Source organism: Macrotis lagotis, chromosome 5 (genome assembly GCF_037893015.1).
Source record: "Macrotis lagotis isolate mMagLag1 chromosome 5, bilby.v1.9.chrom.fasta, whole genome shotgun sequence".
NCBI classification, from domain to species: Eukaryota; Metazoa; Chordata; class Mammalia; order Peramelemorphia; family Peramelidae; genus Macrotis; species Macrotis lagotis.
Window position 1 is genome coordinate 1,417,555 of NC_133662.1, and position 21,830 is coordinate 1,439,384.

The 21,830-nt window shown below is 37.6% G+C and overlaps 1 long non-coding RNA gene across 1 annotated transcript; it reads left to right on the forward strand.

Moving 5' to 3' along the window:
- The first annotated feature begins 849 nt into the window (after positions 1-849).
- LOC141489582 (uncharacterized) lies at positions 850-21,171 on the forward strand. The gene is made up of 3 exons (XR_012468943.1): positions 850-1,127; positions 3,885-4,021; positions 18,780-21,171. It is a non-coding gene; the product is annotated as an uncharacterized LOC141489582 (long non-coding RNA).
- The last annotated feature ends 659 nt before the right edge of the window (positions 21,172-21,830 follow it).

Consider the following 21,830-nt stretch of genomic DNA (forward strand, 5'->3'; position numbering starts at 1 on the left):
TCAGAAATAAAGCACTTTTGAGGAGGGACAGGGTGAAAGGAGAGAGAATAGAATAAATGGGATGGAGAGAAATGCAGTTAGCAATCAAAGCTGTGAAAAAATTTTGAAACAAATTTCTCTGATAAAGGTCTCTCATCTCTCAAATATATATAGAGAAGAGAGCTATTCCTCAATTGACAAATGATCAAAAACATGAAGTCATTTTTCAGATAAAACAATCAAAATTGTGATAAAAAAGTATTATCCATGTCGAGAGAAAGAACTCCTGGAATCTGAATACAGATCAGAGTATGCTTTTTTTTTACTTTATCTTTTGAGGATTTTATTTTGTCAGTTTTCTTTTACAACCTATTATGAAAATGTTTTGCATGACCACATTTGTATAATCTATATCAAATTGTTTGTCCTCACCCATGAGGTGAGTGGGAAGGGAAAAAGAGAATTTGGAACTCAATTTTTAAAGTGAATGTTGAAAATTGTTTTTACACGTAATGGGGGGGAATAAAATATTAAATAAAATAATTCCCATTTTGCTTCCCCAAATTCTGTCCTCCCAAATTAGTTAAATGAGCATTTCTTCAATGCCTACTTTGTGCCAGGCAGTCCACTGGACATATTTGGTCAAGGGCTCTGGACAAAGGTTGTCTGGAATCCCTCAGGCTGAACATCCGTCCCGCGGGTTGCCCAGCCCGGCAGCACCTCGGACAGGCGCTTCAGGGAGCTGAGGATAAGGGGGGGAAGGCGAGGACTTGGAGGGGGAACAGGGGTGCAGGAGCCCATGGGCACGTTCCGGGGGGTGCAGGAGCCCTGTCCTTGTCTCCTGTCCTCCGCCTCCAAGGGGTGGGGGTGGGGAGTGGAAGCCCAGATCCTGCTCTTTCGTTTTCGTTTCCCAGAAGGATACCAACTCCCGCAGCCCATTACTGCCCGGCAGTGCGAGCTCCTGCTCCCCAGCTCCCTGGAGCTCCAGAAGAATTTTCCACCTCACGCCCATCTTTCCTTTTCCCGGTCAGGGATAAGGGTTTGGAAGTGAAGTCCAGGGAAGCGATGACCAAGGTTCCCTTGCAAGAGTTGCCAGCTCCGACCTCATGAAAAAAAAGCCGGGCTTCTCTCCTCCACCTGTAATGCAGGTAAGACTCCATGATCCTGAAGAAGTCCACGACCTAAGCAAGGTTCAGTTCTTCCCCTTCATCCTACATCCCTGGCCCAGCTCACTGTAACCTATGCTCTACCCATCTCTCTCCACAGACTCCTTCTCTTCCATTCCAAGAGTTATACTTCATCCACCAACATATACAATGTGGATTTGGAGTCACTGGATTTAGATTGACCTTTGAATCTCAATGTTCACATCTGCAAGATGAACTGTTTAGATTAGACAATCTCTAAGATTCTATCCTAACTCTAAAGTCTATCACAGGATCAAGTTTCCATTCATTCCCACTTCCAAACATTGTTTTTCCCCAGCCAGCATCACCATTCCCTCTCTGTCATCCACAATTATATTCAGTCTCCCAGTCAATTTGCTTTGTCACATTTTCAGCTCTAATCAGTCTCCATATAGTCCCCCCCCCCTTCAGTTTCTCTTAAATTCAATACCCCTGAACTCACTGGAACTCACAGTTAGCATTCACCCTAGTCCCTTAATCATATTCTCCTCCCACTGAATATTTTGCACTCTTTACAGAATCCTCACCACCATTACCTTTCTTCAGGGCCTTGGTTTTTGCTAGCAGTTTTCTGAGGCTACTGGACTCATGTTTTTCTGGCAGTTATTAGCCTTGCAATTCTTTATCTGAGCAGTTATCATTTGACAAAAGGTGGAAGGAGGTAAATACCAGATGTATGTAATGTGATTGAAGAACAGGTGGAGTACTGGTCTATCTTCAATTTTGGAGGGTAGAAATGATTTTTCCCCCCCTAGGAAGAAATTCCCATTTCTATGTAAGAGTAGTTGTGTGTGAACAATTTGTCAGGAACTGAAACTGTTCATTTCTGTTGACTCTTTTGCCAAACTGCATTGAGTACTGGAGGTTGGGTTCAAGATCCATCTCTAACATATTGGGCTGTCAATTTCTTTACTCTTGACAACTCTCTAAGGCTGTAAATTGTGCAGGCAGTTTCCTTACCTGGGTATTCTCTAGGAACTACATTTAAAATGTCACTAAATCACTCTTTGGCCCATGAAATTACAGATTTAATCCCTACCTCTACTAACCAAGTCTACTTTGCTGCCATCACTTTTAGAATCTTTTTATACAAATGGACAGCACATGAATGCAAAAATGTAGAAGATCCTTGATAAAAGAGTAGAAGGTTTGCTTTTTTTAAAATTTTTAATCTGAAACTGGTTTCACTTTTACTTTTCTTGAATTATCTATCATGGGCAAGGAGACTCAATTGACCTATTTCTTAGAACAAGATTTGATATTGAGTCTCTTTTTTGACACACATTAGAGTGAAGAGAAGAGAGCACTGCATCTGGAGCCTGAGGATGCTGGCTCTGCTATTTCCTAGCCCTGGGAGTTTAGACAAGTTATTTATTTCTCTGAACTTCAGCTTCAAAAGAAAAGGTTGTATTAGTTTCAGGGGTCTTTAACCTTTTTTGGTGTCATGGATACCTCTGACTCTAGTGACATCTATGGTTCCCTTCTTAGACTAATGTTTTTAAATGCCTAAAGTTCATGGAAATGCAAAGGATATCAATTATATTGAAATACAGATATCAATGCACATGTATAAGCTATATCATATTGTAAGCCATCTTGGGAAGGGGTCAGGGGAGAGAAGGAGGGAGAAAAATTTGGAACTTAAAATCTTTCAAAAACTGAATGTTGAAAATTGTCTTTCCATGTAATTGTAAAAAATTAAATACTATTAAATAAGAAAGAAATATAAAAATATTTATTTTTAAAAATTACAGATCCTCCCTAGTTAGGAATGCCCTGATAAAATGATCTCTAAAGTTGCTTTTTGCTCTAGAATCAATAATCTCACTATTTTAGAGGCTAGATCATTGTTGGGTTAAAGTGATTTTGAAATACTATTAAATGAGATGGCACTTGGGAGGAGGGAAACCAGAGTAAAGGCCTATTTTTCCTTGTGCTCTTTTTTCATGTACTTCATGTAAAGGATTTTAAAAGCATGTCAGTGGGAAGTACCATTTTTTCAGGCCCTACAATTTTATGCATTGGAAATGAATTTATAATCAGGAATCCTCTGGTGAGGCATGTACTAGCAAGTCTGGATTAAATAAAAATAAAGTATCTGTTTTTATTTTTTTTTAAAAATGATCTTAATAGCAAAATTGTGTGAAGATTAACTATGATAGACCTAGCTCTTCCCAGAAATATAGTGATCCAGGACAATTAAAAAAGACTTGTGATAGAAAATGCCATCCACATCCAGAGAGAGAATTATGGAGTCTGAATACAGATTTTTTTTTGTATTTAATGTTTTATTGATTGTCCAGCCTTAAGAAAGTGATGGAGAAAATGTTAATAAAGCAAATACAGCTTAAAAGTGTAAATGCCTACTGAATACAGATTGAATCACACTTTTCACTTTTTAAAATTTGCGTTCTGTTTTTCCCTTTTGTTCTGTTTCTTCATTCACAACATGACTTTCATGGACATTACATGTATAACCTATATCAGATTGCTTGCTATCTTGCAGAAGGGGGAGAGATGGGAAGGATGGAGTAAAATTTGAAACGGAAAATCTTACAAAAATGAATGTTGACAACTGTCTTTACATGTAATTGGAAAAAATAAAATACTCTTAAGATTTTAAAGAAAAAAGAACTTTTAATAGATTAGAGTAGTAGAAAAAGTATACTTTCCTTTGAACCAATTTGTTTTGTCTTGTTTCGTTTCATTTCTCTACAGGGAGGAGAGTTGACCAATTCTTCTTCCATCTCTATGTCAGCAACACCACTCCCCAGTCACTCAGTACCAAGCCAGATGTGAGGCTAGAATGCTACATATCCATGAGGAGGAGATCTGCAAGTTGCCAAGCAGATTCGGTGAGTAGAGGAGAGATAAATGCTGATTTTTTTCCTTTCAAAAACAAGAACCTGAATTGGTATTCTACAAGGTAAACCCACTGGCCCTTATCCCTGGTTTGCACAATCTACTCTCATTTTATTTAGCTTGTATTTGGAGATAAGTCAGAGAAGGTAAATTCGAATTCTTGCTCTTGATGGTTTTGACTGCCTATGATAGCTGTGGGCAGCAGGTACTTTCTTCTTCTGTACAGAAAGGGAATGGAATTGTCCCTTCCAGACCTAACATTCCATGGTACCATGAAAACTAAATAGGGGAAATAGCCAAATTTTTTTTTCTCAGAAGAGAACTTTGAGGGTCAATCAGTTCAACCCCCCTCATTTTGGAGAGGAGGAAATCAAGTTGGGATTTTATGTTGCACCATTGTACATTGCCCACAAGGAGAAGAATACAAAGACAATGGTAACAACAACCCTTCCATTGAAGGCTCCTTACAAAAAAGGAGGTCCTAGGTTTTTTCTGAGAAGTTCTTCCTATATGACAGTAGAGTCCAGGTCATACAGTGAATAGCACATTGGATTTGGAGATAGAGATTTCAAGTCCTGGCTTTTCCTCTTAGTACTGACATTTAGGGTTTGCAAAGTACTTCACAAATATTCTCATTTGAGCTTCCTAAAGCACAGTTCTGATCATATCATTCCTTCCTTCTCATCATTTGATAAACTCTTTTGACTTCCTGACACTTCCAGGATCAAATATGCAATTCTCTGCTGTTCAAATCCCTTTATAACTTAGTCCCCTTCTGCCTTTCCAGTCACCTTACACTTTATTTCCAGTCACTCCCCCTCCTTCCCACAATTCTGCTATTCAGTGTCACTGGTCTCCTTGCTGTTTTTCTGCATAAGGCACTCCATTATCCCAACTCTGAGTATTTTCACTGGCTGTATCCTATGTTTGGAATTCTCTACTTCCTTATCTCCATCTCTTAGATTTCCTAGTTTTTTTTTATGTCAAGTCCTGACAAAACCCTATCTTCTATAAGAAGGTTTTCCTCATCTCCCTTAATACCAATGCCTCCTTTTTATTCATCATTTCCAATTTTTCCTGTTTTATTAATATATTGTTTGAATTGGATTAAAAATGCTCCTTCAGAGCAAGGATTATTTTTGTCTTTCTTTGTGTTCCTAGTTCCTGTCACATAGTAGGGTCTTATTATTATTTGTTGACTGACTGATCTTCATAACAATCCAAATAGATGCTCTTATCATCCCCATTTTATAGATAAAGAAATGGAGGTAGGGACAATAATATACTGTAAATCGAGCCAACCATTTGGAGAGCAATCTGGAATTTATGACCATATAGTTATAAAATGGTGCATACCCTTTGATTGAACAATATCAACACTAGGTCTGTTTCCCCACGGTGATCAGGAGAAAGGGAAAAGAATGCTATCTGTCTCTGTGGTGGCAAAGAACTAAAAATTGAGGCAATGCCCATCAATTAGGGAATGACTGAGTAAATTTGCTTATTGTGAGGAAATACTACTCTGCTATAAAAAATGATGAGCAGGTTTATTTTAAAAAAAATATGGAGGGGCAGCTAGGTGGCGTAGTGGATAAAGCACTGGCCTTGGAGTCAGGAGTACCTGGGTTCAAATCTGGTCTCAGACACTTAATAATTACCTAGCTGTGTGGCCTTGGGCAAGTCACTTAACCCCATTTGCCTTGCAAAAACCTAAAAAAAATATGGAAAGATATATGAAATAATGCATGAAATGAGCAGAACCAAAAGAATATTGTATATGGTAACAACAATATTGTTCAGAATAACTGTGAATGGCTAAGCTAAGATATTCTGAGTAATATGAACACTCAAAGTATGAGGGAAAATAGTATCCACCTTCAGAGAAAAAAATGATAAGTGTAAGTATGTATGGCATGCTTCCCCATAAATATCTATGTAGCAATTGAGTGGTACAGTGATTAGAGTGCCCAGAGTCAGGAAGACTCATTTTTCTGAGGTTTGAGGCAGCTATGTGACTTTGGGCAAGTCACTTAACTCTGCCTTAGTTCCTCATTTGTAAATAAACTGGAAGAGGAATTAGCAAACTTGCTTTAGTATCTTTGCCTAGAAAACCCCAAATTAAAAGAAAGAATTGGAGGAGACTTTCCCCAGGTTATATCACTAGTGAGTGAGTTAAGAATTGAATTCAGGGGTGGCTAGATGGCGCAGTGGATAGAGTACCGGGCCTGGAGTCAGGAGTATCTGAGTTCAAATCCGACCTCAGACACTTAATAATTACCTAGCTGTGTGGCCTTGAGCAAGTCACTTAACCCCATTGCCTTGCAAAAACCTAAAAATAATAAAAAAAAATTTTGAATTCCCATCTGCCTGATTCCAGGCCTAGTACTCTTCACTGCATCACTTAGCTATCAATGAGACCTTTCAACAAAATCACTTCACTTCTCTGACTCTCAGTTTTCTTCTCTATGAGGGGGTAGAATTAAATGATTTCTCAGTTCATTTCTAGATCAAACAAAGTCCTATTACAGTGGGCTGATGTGTTAAGCTTTATTCCTTTTTTTTCCCAGTTTTTTGCAAGGCAATGAGGTTAAGTGACTTGCCCAAGGCCACACAGCTAGGTAATTATTAAATGTCTGAGGCCAGATTTGAACTCAGGTACACCTGACTCCAGGGCCGGTGCTCTAGCCACTGTGTTACCTAGCTGCCTCAAGCTTTATTCCTCATGGACATTGAAGCCCTTAATATAAAGAATTTCAACTTAATTTCCCTGCTTAAACATTTTATAGAGCAAAGGTCATGTAGTTGAATATCCTATACAGAGCAGGGGGAATCTACTCTACAATATCCCCAACAGATAGGTGGCCCTCAAGCTTGTGCTCATTTATTATTTCTGAAAATGAGGAGCTCTTTATCTAGTTAGTTCCTTTACTGAACATTTTGAATATTGTAATCAGAGTATTCTATTTTACCTCAAATTGGAACTGCTGAGATCCTCCTCACATCATCTGAGAAATCATGAAAATATGCATTGAAATGCTTCTGAAAATACTTTAGTAATTTTTAGTCATATCTGACTTTCTTTGAGCTTATTTTGGGGTTTCCTTGGCAAAGATACTGGAGTGACTTGCTATTTCTTTCATCAGTTCATTTTATAGATGAGGGAACTGAGGGAAACAAATTTAGGGGGTCTGCCCAAGTAGGAAGTGTCTGAGGCCAGATTTGAATGGGGCTCTCTTATAGCTTCTTAGAACTGGTTAGAACTATAACTGAAATGAATTCTTGTAGGACTGAATAATGTCCCTGATAGTTGGTCATCTAGTTTCCTCCCATAGCCATGAACCCTAGGGACCAGCACAGCCTTGTTGGAAGGAAGGCTTAGAAATTATCTATTCTAATACCTTCATTTTACAGCTGAGAAAACTGAGATCCAGAGAAGTTCAGTGACTTATTCAAAATCACACAGAGAGCTGCTGTAAAACTTCAATTTAGTGAAAACTTATTTGGATGATGGGGAAACAACTGAACTCTTTCTCCAGAATCTCTTTGTTTTATCTGTCCTTTTTCCTTGTCCTCCCCATCATCTCATGCTTCTTCTCCTCCTCCTTCTCTTTTCTTCCTAGGTCTTTCTATTCCCCCCCCCCCCAATAGATTTGTAGCAATGCCTCTCACAGCTCAATCTCATTAATGATAGGCATAGGAACTTTGATTTGTTCTGTTTCTGAGTTGGATCAATTTAGTTTTCTTCCCCAGCTAATGATACCTGCCTTAGTGCAGCCCCCATCAGTTTAGCCCTTTGCAATTCACAACTCCTGAATGGGATTATTCAGTAGCCTCTGCCTTCATCAACCACCATCCTTTGCTTCCTAATTATAAGAATTTGACTGAATTATGTTATTTTTTCCCAGTAGGAAACCAAGGAAACAAGAACAACAAAACCAATCCTCTTTCTCCTCTCCTTTTCTCCCAGTCCCTACATATCCCTCTTCACTTGCCCTACAGCATTGCACAATCATATGGCTAGGGAGAACAAATACTCTTAAGTGTCCAGGGTTATGACCTGGCAGACACATATGATCAGTGACAGAACTAGCTGGTTATAACATCTTCATCTTCCTATTTTGTATCAATATATTCACATTTCTGTTCCCTCTTTGGAAAATAAATATTCTTATTTCTCTTGAAGAGAAGGAAAAATCCTCATCTTTTATAGTTGCTATTCTCTGTCTCTGAAACAGTGGAATATTGTTAATAGTTTAAGTTTCCGCAGTATTTAAAGGATGACAAAAGACTTTATGTGCATCTTCTCTTGTCTGTGAAACAAACAAGGTAACCAGAGTCACTGAATTGAAGAATATGAGTTGGGGAGATGTATGTAAACAATTGGAAAGGTAGGAGGAAAGTAGGTTATGAAGGGCTTTGAATGCTCAGTGGAGCATTTTGTATTGGCTTCTGGAGGTAATAATCAGAACTACGTTTTGGGAAAATCACTTTAGTGACTGAATAGAGAATGGATTAGAGTGGATAGAGACTTGAAACAGGCATCAGATACACCAACAGTTGACTGTAAGTAATCAAAGCATGAGGTAATGGGGGGTCTTAATCAAGGTGTTAGAGGAGAGGAGGGGGTATATTGAAATGTTGCAAAGATGAAATGGCCAAGCCTTCACAATAGCTTGGATATGGAGAATGAAAGACATTTAGGAATCCATAATGACTTCTAGGCAATGAACCTGAGGGATGGGGAGGATTGTATTGCTCTGTACAAGAACAGAAATATTTTGGACAAATTGACTTTAAGAAGTCTACTGGTCATCCAGTTGAAGATGTCTGAAAGATAGCTGAGATGAAAGATTGGAAGTCAGCAAAGAGATTGGGGTAAGATAGGTAGTTTGGCAAACTGTCAGCACAGGTAATTAGATCTGTTGGAGTTTATGATATCACCAATTGAAATAGTATAGAGAGAGAAGAGAAAAGGGCCTAGAGCAGAACCATAGGGGACTAATCTATGATGGTTAGAGGGCATTATATGGAGAAGGATTCAGCAAAGCAGTCAGAGAAAGAGTGGTCAGATAGGGAGAAGGGGCAGGAGAGAATGGTGAGAAGAGAGTATCAAGAACAGAGGGGTCAAGAATGTCAAATAGAGAGAGGTCAAGAAAAATGAGGATTAAGAAAAAATTGAATTTAGTGATTAAATGATCATTAGTCACTTTAGGGAGCAAAGTTTCAGTGTAATGATAAGATTGGAAGCCAGATTAAAAGGGATTAAAGAAACTGTAAGTGTAAACTGAAGATTCTTTTTTGAGAAATTTAGCTACAAAAGACAGAAGAGAAATAGGACAATAGTTATCAAGGGTGGATAAATTAAATGAGGATTTTCTCAGGGTAATATTTATAAGTAGTCAGAAATGAGCCAATAGAGAAGGAGAGATTGAAAATAAGGGAAAATGGGGTGTCAAGGCAGCATTTCCTGGGAATACCTCCACCCCCCAAACTCCAAAAGCCAACAAATTATGACTCTAGCCAAAATTTGGAGGGGCAGAACCCACAGAAAGACCCAGTCCAAGATAACTTAGAAGTTATCTTGGGGGTTGGGAAAAAGCCGGGGCTGTGGTGCAGCCCAGCCCAGCCCAGCCCAGCCCAGCCCAGAGATCACCTGCAAGAGCTTGAAGGGGCAGGGAGAGAACTCTGCTACACTAGAATGAGTGTGGAATGAGGAGCATCAGCTGCAGAATCTGCAGCGAGAATCTGGAGAAAGTAGCCTGCATTCCCAGAGATGGTAAGAGGGTCAGAGAAGACTGCAGAAATTTCTCTGCTCTCCCTCGGGGTAGGACTCTGCTGAAAGCCTACACTCAGATCCAGGTTGCAGTTTGGGCTTCCATACCAAGTAACCAAGCAGGATGAAGTGAAGTGGTCATTTACATATCAAAGCACAGGCAAGAGAGCATAAGACCTTGGAGGAATAAAGGTCCCAGTGGGGTGGCCCCCTCAAAAAAACCTAAAGTCTTGGAAGTGCTGTCTTGGACTGAGGAAATGAGTAAACAACAGAAAAAGAAGAATCTGACCATAGAGAATTACTTTGGTCCCATGGAAGATCAAAACACATGCTCAGATGACAGCAAAATCAAAGCTTCCATATCCAAAACCTCCAAGAGAAATGGAAAATAGGCTCAGACTATGAATGAGCTCAAAAAAGACTTTGAAAAGCAATTAAGGGTGATGCAGGAAAACTTGGGAGGAGAAATGAGAGTGATGCAGAAAAATCATGAAAAACAAATCAACAGATTGGTGAAAGATATACAGAACAATACTGAAGAAAATAATATGTTAAAAACCAGTTTAGGCCTAATGGAAAAAGCAAAACCAAAGGCAAATGAGGAGAAGAATGCCTTAAAAAGCAGAATTGGCCAGCTGGAAAAGGAGATAAAAAAATCTCTCTGAAGAAAATAACTCCTTCAAATGCATAATGGAACTAAAGGAAGCTGATGACTCTGCAAGAAATCAGGAAGAAATAAAATTCTTCCAAAAAAGTCAAAAATTAGAAGAAAATGTAAAATATCTCATTGGAAAAACAATTGACCTTGAAAACAGATCCAGAAGAAATAATTTAAAAATTATTGGGCTGTATAAAAGCCATGACTAGGAGAAGAGCCTAGACTCCATTTTTCAAGAAATAATACATCAAAATTTCCCTGAGATCCTAGAAGTAGAGGGTAAAATAGAAATTGAGAGAATTCACCGGTCACCTCCTGAAAGAGATCCCAAAAGAAAAACTTCCAGGAATATTATAACCAAATTCCAAAACTTCCAAGTCAAAGAGAAAATACTAAAAGTTTCCAAAGCCAAACAATTCAACTACCATGGCTCTATAGTCAGGATTACACAGGATCTGGCACCATCTACATTAAGGGCTTGTAGGGATTGGAATATGATATTCCAGAAGGCAAAAGATCTTGGTTTACGACTGAGAATCAACTACCTAGCAAAACTGAACATCCTCTTTCAGGGGAAAAGATGAACTTTCAATGAAACAGGGGACTTTCAAACTTTCTTAATGAAACAACCATAACTGAATAGAAAGTTTGATCTCCAAGGACAGGACTCTGGTAAACCATAGAAGGGGTGGAAGAGAGGGACTAACTATGAGGAACTTAATGATATCAAACTGTTTGTATTCCTGCATGGGAAGAAGATATTGATAACTCATATGAACTTTTTCATTTATAAGAGCTGTTAGAAGGAACATATATATAGACATGACATAGGAAGGAGTAGAATATAATGGTATAATATAGTAAAAAGTTGGAGTCAATGGGTGATAAAGGAAAGTATTGGGAGGAAGGGAAAGGAGATGAAGAAGAAGCTAAGAAATTTCACATAAGAGTCAAAAGAAAAAGCTTTTTCAATGGAGTGGAAAGCGGGAAGGCAAGGGGGAAATGATGAGCCTTCCTTCTCATCCAAAATGACTCAGAGAAAGAGAGAGAGAGAGATGAGCAGAACTAGAAAAACACTGTATACCCTAACAGCAACATGGGGGTGATGATCACCCTTAATGGACTTGCTCATCCCTTCAGTGCAACAATTTTGGGCTATCTGCAATGGAGAATACCATCTGTATCCAGAGAAAGAATTATGGACTTTGAACAAAGACCAAAGACTATTACTGTCAAATTAGAAAAAAATAGTTATATTATTATGTAATTTTACTATCTCATACTTTATTTTTCTTCCTTAAGGAAGATATCCCTATCATCACATTCAACTGAGATCAGTGTACAACATGGAACCAATGCAAACACTAACAGAATGCCTTCTGTGGGGGGGTGGGGGAGGGAAGCAAGAATGGGGGGAAAATTGTAAAACTCAAAATAAATAAAATCTTTCTTAAAAAAAAAGAAATGGCTCAGAGAGGGAATAGCATATACACTTAATAGGGTGAGGAAATCTATCTTACCCTAGAGAAAAATGAGAAGAAAGGCATGGGATAAGGGGGAATGGGGGAAGGAAGGGGAGAATAGGTGATAGAAAAGAGGGAAGATTGGGGGAGGGTACTCAGATTTAACACACTTTTGGACAGGGTTAGGATGAAAGGAGAGAGAATAGAATAAATGAGAGTGTGCAGAAATAGAGTGGAGGTACAGCTAGTAATAGCAACTGTGGGAAAAATATTGAAGCAACTTCTCTGGTGGACTTATGATAAAGAAAGCAACTCACCCCAGAGAGAGAGAGCCATTGGAATCTGAACTAAGACTGAAGCATGTTTCTCTCTCTCTCTCTCTCTTCTTGAGGTTTCTTATATTCTTGGGAGGGGGAGAGGGTTTATGTTTACTCATGTTTACTCTTATAACACATTCAATTTTGATCAATGTATAGCATGGAAACAATGCAAAGACTATCAGACAGCCTTTTGGGGCGGGGAGGGAAGGGGGGAAATTGTAAAATCCAAAACCTTATAAAAATGATAGGTAGATACTACTATTGTATATAATTGGAAAACATAAAATGTTAATAATAATTTTTAAAAAAAGAAAATAAGTGTAAATAGTGGGGATGGTAGAGGGAGCAGAGAAGAGGATGTAAGGGAATTACTTGGACAAAGTAGAGAAGTTAGCTTTAGAAATGAATAAGAGCATTTCATCATGTGAGAAAGGGATGGAAGGATAGTGACAGAAGGCATCTGACTGATGAGAAATGAAGAAGGGTGAAAAAGGAGTTCACAGCAAATAGCCTCTATTTTTTCTGTAAAATATGATACAAGATTTTCTGCTGAAAGGGTGGGGGCAGGAACAGAGTAGGTTTGTGAGGTCTGAGGAGAGAAAAGTTTAGAAAAGCCACTGCAGAGAGTGGAATAGTGAGTTGATAATGAAGATACCTTCAGGAGGATTATCTAGCAGCAGTGAGGTTAGACAGTTGCTATTATATTTCTAGGGGACCCAATCAGAACAGTCATCTGATCTTCACCTTTGCTCAGCAACACATGTGTAGGCATGAATGGGGGAGTGATCCAAGGCTGAAGCTTGATTGAATATAGTAGATGATGTAATAAGTAGTCTAGGGATTCAAAAGAGAAAGACACTGTAGAAGTGAATTGGCTTACCAAGGGGTCAAACTGGGAAAAAGAAGAGAGAATGGCTAATGTAGGGGAAATGGCTTGGGAGGGGCATTCCTTGAAGAGTCAAGGAATTGAAGCTTCAAAGGGATATGAAAGAGAAGGCAGAGGCAGAAATGTCAATAGAATTTTTGTTGTTTGTTTTTTTAATTGATATTTTATTTTATTTTTCAATTACATGTTCAGGAAGTTTTTCAACATTCATCTGCTTGCATATTTACTCCCTCCCCTCGGAGGAGTCTGGTAAAAATTTATGTGTATTTTTGCATTTAACATATTTGCATATTAGGCTTTTTGTGCATGAGGAATTAGAACAAAGGGGAAAATAAAGAAAACCATGGGATAGGAAGGAAAATCATAAGAGAAATTTTTAAAAAGTGAACATAGTGTTCATTCAGATTCTTTGGGGTTTTTTGGTTTCTTTGTTTTTTTTTTTTTCATCTGGATGTGGATGGTATTGTCCATAACAGGTCTCTCAGGATTGTCCTAGCTCTCTGAACTGTTGAGAGGAGCTGTGTGCATCAAGGCTGATCAACTCACAATGTTATTGTTAATGTGTACAATGTTCTCTTGGTTCTTGCTCCATTTGCTCAGGATCAGTTAGAATCCAACCTTTCATAGTTTGTTATAGAACAATAGTACTCCATAACATTCATATACCATAAGTTGTTCATCTGTTCCCCAACTGATGGACAACCCCCTCAATTTCCAATTCATTGCCACTACAAAAAGAGCTGCTATAAATATTTTGGAACATGTGGGACTTTTCCCATTGTCTTTGATTTCTTCTGGATATAGGCCTAGTATTTGTATTGCTGGGTCACAGGGAATGATAGATTTTATTACTCTTTGGGCATAATTCCACATTGCTCTCCAGAATGGTTAGATTAGTTCATAACTCTCCCAACAGTACATTAATGCTCCAATCCTTCCATGACCTCTCCAAAATTGATCATTTTCCCTTTTGTCATCTTCACCAATTGATAGGTGTGAGATGGTATGTCATGAGTTATTTTAATTTGCATTTCTCTAATCAATAATGATTTGGAGCATTTTATCATATAATTATATATAGTTTTAATTTCTTCATCTGAAAACTGCCTGTTAGTATCCTTTGACCATTTATCAATTGGGGAATGACTTGAGATCTTATAAATTTGATTCAATTCTCTATATATTTTAGAAATGAAACCTTTATCAGAAAATTGTTTCCCAGTCTTCTATTTTCCATCTAATCTTGGTAGCATTAGTTTTATTAGTGCAAAATTTTTTAAATTTAATATAGTCAAAATCATCCATTTTGCATTTTATAATGTACTCTATTTCTTGTTTGGTTATAAATTTCTCCCCTTTTCATAGAACCAACAGATGGCATATTTCTTGAACTGTTAATTACCCTATGGCATCCTTTCTATCTAAATCCTGTACTCATTTTGACCTTATTTTGGTTTTGGGTGTTTAACTGAATTTATAATTAAATGATAATAATTAGCACTTATTTATCAATTTAATTTAAGCAAAATGCTTTACATATATTTTTGGTAACTTTGCAGAGGACAGTATCAGTTGAGTAATGAACTCTGTGTTTGGAGTCGGATGACTTGAGTTCTAATAACAGCTACTTTAAATAGCTCTGTGATCTCAGGCAAGTCATTTCATCTCTCTGTCTCCATTTCCTCATAAATAAAATAAAGGGATTGGACTTAAATGACCTATGACCCCCTTCCAACTTGATGGAATTGGGTACCACCAAAAGGTCGAGAAGTGAGTGAGGGAAGAAGTGGAGATAAGGAATATCTTTTTTTTTAAAAGAAGTTTGAAAAATGAGTAGAGAATGTAGATGGTTTCTTGAGTAAATGGGTCAGGTCAAATGAAAGTTTTTAAAGTTGGGGGACACTGGACATTTTCTAGACAGCAGAGGAGCCTAATATGAGAGAAACTGAAGATTAAAGGAGAAATGATGAATAGAACTGGTGGAGAAAGATGGGAGGGGATTAATCCAAGTACAAAAGGTGCTGGTCTTGATTAGGAAAAGAGCTACTTTTTCATCAGAGTTTGGACTAAAGAAGAACAAATTAGGGGATGGAAGTTGTTGATTGAGTACTCAATGTCATCATACTTCTGAGCTGCTTTTCTGGCTGGTCCCCAGAGATACTCCATGAATAATTAAGAATGTGCCATTCATTGCTAGAATTCAAACCTTCAAGTCCTCCAGAGTCTTAAGACTCTAGATATTATAAAGGGCAGTTTCTCAAAGAGGTAATTGAAGCCAAATGACTATTCAAACTGGACACTTGAGAAAAGCTGTCCGGGTCTGATAATACTTTGTTCATTGTTTCCAGCTAAGACTGTGATAGCACAAACAGAATCCTCATCCATAGACCCTCATTCTTGCCCAAGTTATGGATCCTCCACGGATGTAGAGGAGAAAGGGAGACCTACATGTAGGAACAGTGGTTATGTTGTGCCTTCTTTTCCTCCACCCCTTAGTCATTGATAAATGCTTGTTGATCCATTCTGCCCTCTCCTCCTCACCCTCAAGCTGATTGATTTAGTTTGTGGTGCCACCTGGTGGCCAATGCAAGAAACTTGTTGACTAAATACCTTCCCTTAGCTGCTCCTGTATTTTCTTTGTTTTTTTTTTTTTTTTTTTTTAGTTTTTTTAGGCAAATGTGGTTAAATGGCTTGCCTAAGGCCACACAGCTAGGTATCCTGTATTTTCTTTGAAGGAAATCGAGTGTATACACATATCTTAGTTCCCACCTTTGTCCTCTATATACACTTTTATGATTTCAGTTTTACTTATTCCATTGCAGACAATTTCTTTTTTATTATCTGTTTTTTAATTTTTATTGTTTTTAAATTAATAAATCGATTTTTCCCTCCCACTTTCTACCTCACTGAAAAAGAAAGAAAAAGAAATTCCTTCACTGGCCATATTAAAAAAAATTGTCTCATTCTGCACCCTGAGTCAATTGCTTCTCTAAAATCCTATGAAATTATGAATGATCATTCTATTGATCATGATGATGTTTGCCTTTCATTCTTTTTTTTTTTGTTTTGTTTTTTATGTCTATGTCCTGTAACCATTTGGATCTTATCTTGGTAAAGGGTGTGAGGTGTTGGTCTAATCTAAGTTTCTTCCATACTAACTTCCAATTTTCCCAGAAATTTTTATCAAAGAGGGAGTTTTTATCCCAATGGCCAGACTCTTTGGGTTTATCAAACAGCAGAGTACTATAATCATCTCCTGCTTTTACACCTAGTCTATTCCACGGGTCCATCACTCTATTTCTTAGCCAATACCAAATAGTTTTGTTGACTGATGCTTTATAATATAATTTTAGATCTGGTAGGGCTAAGCCACCTTCTTTTGCACTTTTTTTCATTAAGCTCCTGGCAATTCTTGACTTTTTATTTCTCCATATGAATTTACTTACAATTTTTTCTAACTCATTAAAGTAATTTTTTGCAATTTTGATTGGCAGGGCACTAAACAGATAGTTTAGTTTTGGTAGAATTGTCACTTTTATTATATTAGCTCTACCTATCCATAAGCAGTTGATATTTGCGTAGTTATTTAAATCTGATTTAATTTGTGTGAGAAGTGTTTTATAATTGTTTTCAAAAAGATTCTGAGTCTGTCTTGGCAAATAGACTCCCAAGTATTTTATATTGTCTGAGGTTACTTTGAATGGGATTTCTCTTTCTAGCTCTTCCTGATGTTTCTTGCTAGACATATATAGAAAAGTTGAGGATTTATGAAGGTTTATTTTATAACCTGCAACTTTGCTATAATTGCTAATTGTTTCCAGTAGATTTTTAGATGATTTCTTGGGATTCTCTAGGTAGACCATCATGTCATCTGCAAAGAGTGAGAGTTTTATCTCTTCCTTCCCAATTCTAATTCCTTTAATTTCTTTTTCTTCTCTAATTGCTGATGCTAACATTTCTAATACAATATTGAATAGTAGTGGTGATAATGGGCACCCTTGTTTCACCCCTGATCTTATTGGGAATGCCTCTAGCCTCTCCCCATTGAATATAATGCTTGTTGATGGTTTCAGATAGATACTGCTAATTATTTTAAGGAACAGTCCATTTATTCCTACACTTTCTAGTGTTTTTAATAGGAATGGATGCTGTATTTTGTCAAAAGCTTTTTCAGCATCTATTGATATGATCATATGATTTCTGATAGGTTTGTTGTTGATATAATTGAGTATATTAACAGTTTTCCTAATATTGAACCAACCCTGCATTCCTGGAATAAATCCTACTTGATCATAATGTATTATCCTAGTGATGACTTGTTGTAATTGTTTTGCTAAGATTTTATTTAGGATTTTTTATGCCTTTCATTCTTGAAGAAGACCATGACTTCAGAGAGATGATGCCATGACCAACACATGTACTGGATTTTAGTGAAGGGTGTTTTTTCTCACTTTCTCCTCAAGAACCAACTTGGATCCAGTGACCAGATATAACTCAACATGCCTGGATATGGCCCTGAATTTGAGGCAATCAGGATTATGTGACTTGTCCAAGGTCACATAGCTAGTAAGAGTCAAGTGTCTGAGACTGGGGGCATTTAGGTGGTGCAATGGATAGAGCAGTGGCCTTAGAGTCAGGAGGATGAGAGTTCAAAAGTAGCCTTTTAAATATTTTTGTATACGTAGAACCTTTTCCTCTTAATTTGCTATCTTTGGGATGTAGACTTAGTAAGGCTATAAAAGAGGAGGCCCAATTTAGAGTGGTTGTACCAGTTCACAGTTCTGCCAGCAGGACTTCAATGTACTTCTTTTCCTGAACCCCTTCTAAGTTTTCCTTTGTCACTTTTACTAATCTGATGGGTGTGAGGTAGAACCTCAAAGTTTCTTTAATTCTCACTGCTCTAATTATTGGTGACTAGGAGTATTTTTTCCATTTTCCATTTCTGTAGCTATAGATAGTTTGGATTTCTTCCTTTGAGAACTTTTTGTTCATATCCTTTGGTAGCTTATCAATTGGGAAATGAATTTTAGTCTTATAAATGTGAATCATTTCCTTAAATATCTTGGAAATGAAACATTCATAAGAGAGTTCTGTTGTATAGATTTTTTTTCCAGTTAATTTCTTCTAATATTAGCTAAGTTATATTGGTGTAAAGCCTTTTTAATTTTATATAAAATTGCCTACTTTATCTTCTGTGATCCTTTCTATCTCTTGTTTGGTCATGAATTTTCCTCACCAAAGCTCTGAAAGATAATTTCTTCTTTGTTTCTCTAATTTGTTTCTGATATAAGTTTTACATCTAAATCATATGTCTTTTTGGACTGTTGTCTACTTTTTCCCCAGAAGTTTTTGTCAAATAGTGAGTCCTTATTACAGTAAATCAGTTTTAAAAAAATTGAATAGATCTTTAGAAATATCTTGGTATAATAGGAGAAAAGAATGTAGTAGGTTAGATATTCTAGGTCCTAATCTCACTTTTTTATTCACATTACTTTCACAAGGAGTTAGTCTTGTTGATCTTCTATTCCTCAGACAGGGGGATTCTTATGGCCCCTTACAGATATCTTATTCTGTCAGTAGTTTTTGTTCAATATAAATGAATGAAACCCTAACTTGTCATAACTTTCCAAAATTTTTTTTCGTTTCCACAGCCTAAATGGATCAGACAGTGAAAATGAGGAGAAAGGACCTGTGCTTACCTCCTTCAACATTGAATTTGAAACTGACTCTTGTGGAGGGCACCTTCTCCTGATATTTCATGTACAACAGTGTTTCCCAAAAGATAATATGTTAGAATCGATGTTTTGAAAGGTTTGCCTTGGAATGAAAGAAGAGAAATCTACAATGGGGATAGAGAGAATTTTTCTAGCTACTTTCTAGATTGAGATTCTGAGTAGGAAATGAACACTTTTCTGAATTTAATGAGCCATCACTCTAATACATGTTAGAGATGCATGCTGGTGACAACTGAAGCAGACTCATTCCCTTGGTTTGGACAGAGAAAAACTCTTTTCTGTTCTCAGGAGACTGTACTTCAGTTATATTAGGTTTTCTCTTCAGATACACACACACTCAGACACAGGTATTCTGTTGTTATTAAAGCACATTCCTGGATGAATATTTATAAATGAGCAGAAACTGTAGTAAGACTCCCTCACTAAAGACTGATTTAATAAGAATATTGCTTTTCCAGAGGTTTTCAGTAACTTCTGGAGTCTGTGATGAATGGGGAATGTTTTTCTCTTACCCCATCCCAGAATTGAAAGTCTTTCTAGAGGAAAGACCGTTTTTTTTATTGGAAGGACTTTTTACTGTCATTATCTACACAAAATTGATGTTATGGCAACATGGAAGTGTGAGGGGCAAAAGTGCTGACTTTTCAGAAACATAGTGCTAAATTTGTCTAAGCCATAAGCCTTAGTTTCTATTTCTCAAGAATCAGGTGAGCGTGAGAACCCAGATCTCTGGCTAGAAAAATTATATCACCCTAACCATATAAGATGTAAACAAAGACAAACCCTCCTGGGAAAGCTTAGGTACACTCCCCTTCTCTTCAGACCATCAAGTTTGACCAACTGTTGTAAGGGTCAGCAGAAAAGAGGAGGGGGAATGGATTGTGGTTTTTGTGTTTTTTTAACCCTGCTTTAGCTTCTGTAATTCGGCGTTTCCTGCTCTCTCTCTCTCTCTCATAGAGTTAGGAACTGCCCAGCTTCTTGCAAGAACCGAAAAAATTTTAACTCTTTGCTGCCACTCTGAGAGGAGTCTGAGGAGTCATTTTGGATTAGGGTCTCAATGCCCCGCACAGAAGTTAAGCAGGAAAATCTAGTTTTCTGTAAATTTCAACTATTTGACTTGTTTCCAGGGAGGGAAACTCACTTATTTGCCAGTTAGAAACAGATAGGAAGTAGCAAGCTACTTTTTAAAACCTCACTTCTCAGATATCTGTTATGTGTACAGTAATAGGAATAGTTGCTTCTGAGGTCATATGCAGAATACAAATTCTGGATCACAAATATTGAGTGGATGGATAAAGCACCGGCCTTGGAGTCAGGAGTACCTGGGTTCAAATCCGGTCTCAGATACTTAATAATCACCTAGCTGTGGGGCCTTGGGCAAGCCACTTAACCCCATTTGCCTTGCAAAAACCTAAAGAACAAAAAACAAAACAAAACAAAACAAAACAAATATTGCATGGAGCAAAATGAGAAGATTTAGGTTTGTGGCTTGGGGATAACACAGGAAAAAGTAACTCCCTTTAACTTAGAGAATGGGTTTGTGGCTATAATGGAAACTTGATCAAGAGATCATATTACTTTTTTTTAGGGTTTTTTTTTTTTTGCAAGGCAATGGAGTTAAGTGGCTTGCCCAAGGCCACACACCTAGGTGATTATTAAGTGTCTGAGGCCAGATTTGAACTCAGGTACTCCTGATTCCAGGGCTGGTGCTCTATCCACCTAGCTGCTCCCATATTACTTTTTTTCTGTATATGTGAATGATGTGTCCTGGATGGAGGCTCATGTAGAAGGGTGCATCTCAATAGAAATTATAGCTTTTTTGAAATTTTCCTTATGCTTCATTAAGTAGATTAATGCAGCATGTGGGGACTCATTCCCCTTCCAAAAGGTTGAATAGTCGATGAGTCTCTCCAGGATTTAGTTTACTTTCATGAACAATTGAACCTTCATTACAGTTTCACTATTCTAGGACCCTATGGTACTTTTAGACCTCAGTTTTACATGATGGAAGATTTAAGTTAATTACATGATTAAGCAGCTCACAGCATCCCTTGTTGCCTTTGCCTTACAGAGTTGTTCTTCTGAACCAGAGTGATATAGAGGTTACTCTTTGAAGCAGTTTAATTTTAAATTGTAATCCCTTTATTATCTTTATATTCTGGATCTCCTTTTGATTTAATCAGGGGAATTCATTAAATGTTCCTGGTGCTTTAATTACAGCTTTTTGGTCCTTTCTCATTTATTCAATACTAGTTAGCCTGGATGTACATCAACTGAACACAGTTACCATCACTATTTATCACCAATGAAGCTCCATTATTTCTTTTTTTTCATTTAATATTTATTCTCATTTTGTACAAATGTTTTTTTACATTAATAAAATATTATTGTTTATTTGCTTGAGTGATAAAGGGAGAGAAAAAAATTAAAATAAAAAAAAATAGTAATAATTGTAGGTATGGCCAGGTGGTGCAATGGATGGAGCACTAGCTCTGGAGCCACGAGCACCCGAGTGCACATCCAGCCCTGTACACCCAACAATCACCCAGCCGTGTAACATGCAAGCCACCTGAACTCCACTGCCCTGAAAAAACCAAAAAAAAAAAGGAAAAAAAAGACACAAAATCAAATAACATAGTATTAATAGTAGGGGTGGCTGGGTGGCGGACAGAGCATTGGCCCTTGAGCCAGGAGCACCCAAGTCCAAATCCGGCCTCAGACACCCAACCATCACCCTGCTATGCGGCCCCAGGCAGGCCACCCAGCCCCATTTGCCCTGCACCTCCCCCCCAAAATAATAATAATAAAAAATGTGCTTGAGTCTTTGTTCCAACACCAACAACTCTGTCGCGGGTGGATCACATTCTTTATGATAAGTCCATGGCAAAAGTTACTTCCATATTTTTCCAATGTGTTGCCATTGCTGATTGCAACTCCCTCCTTTCTTATTTCTCCACTACCATGCAC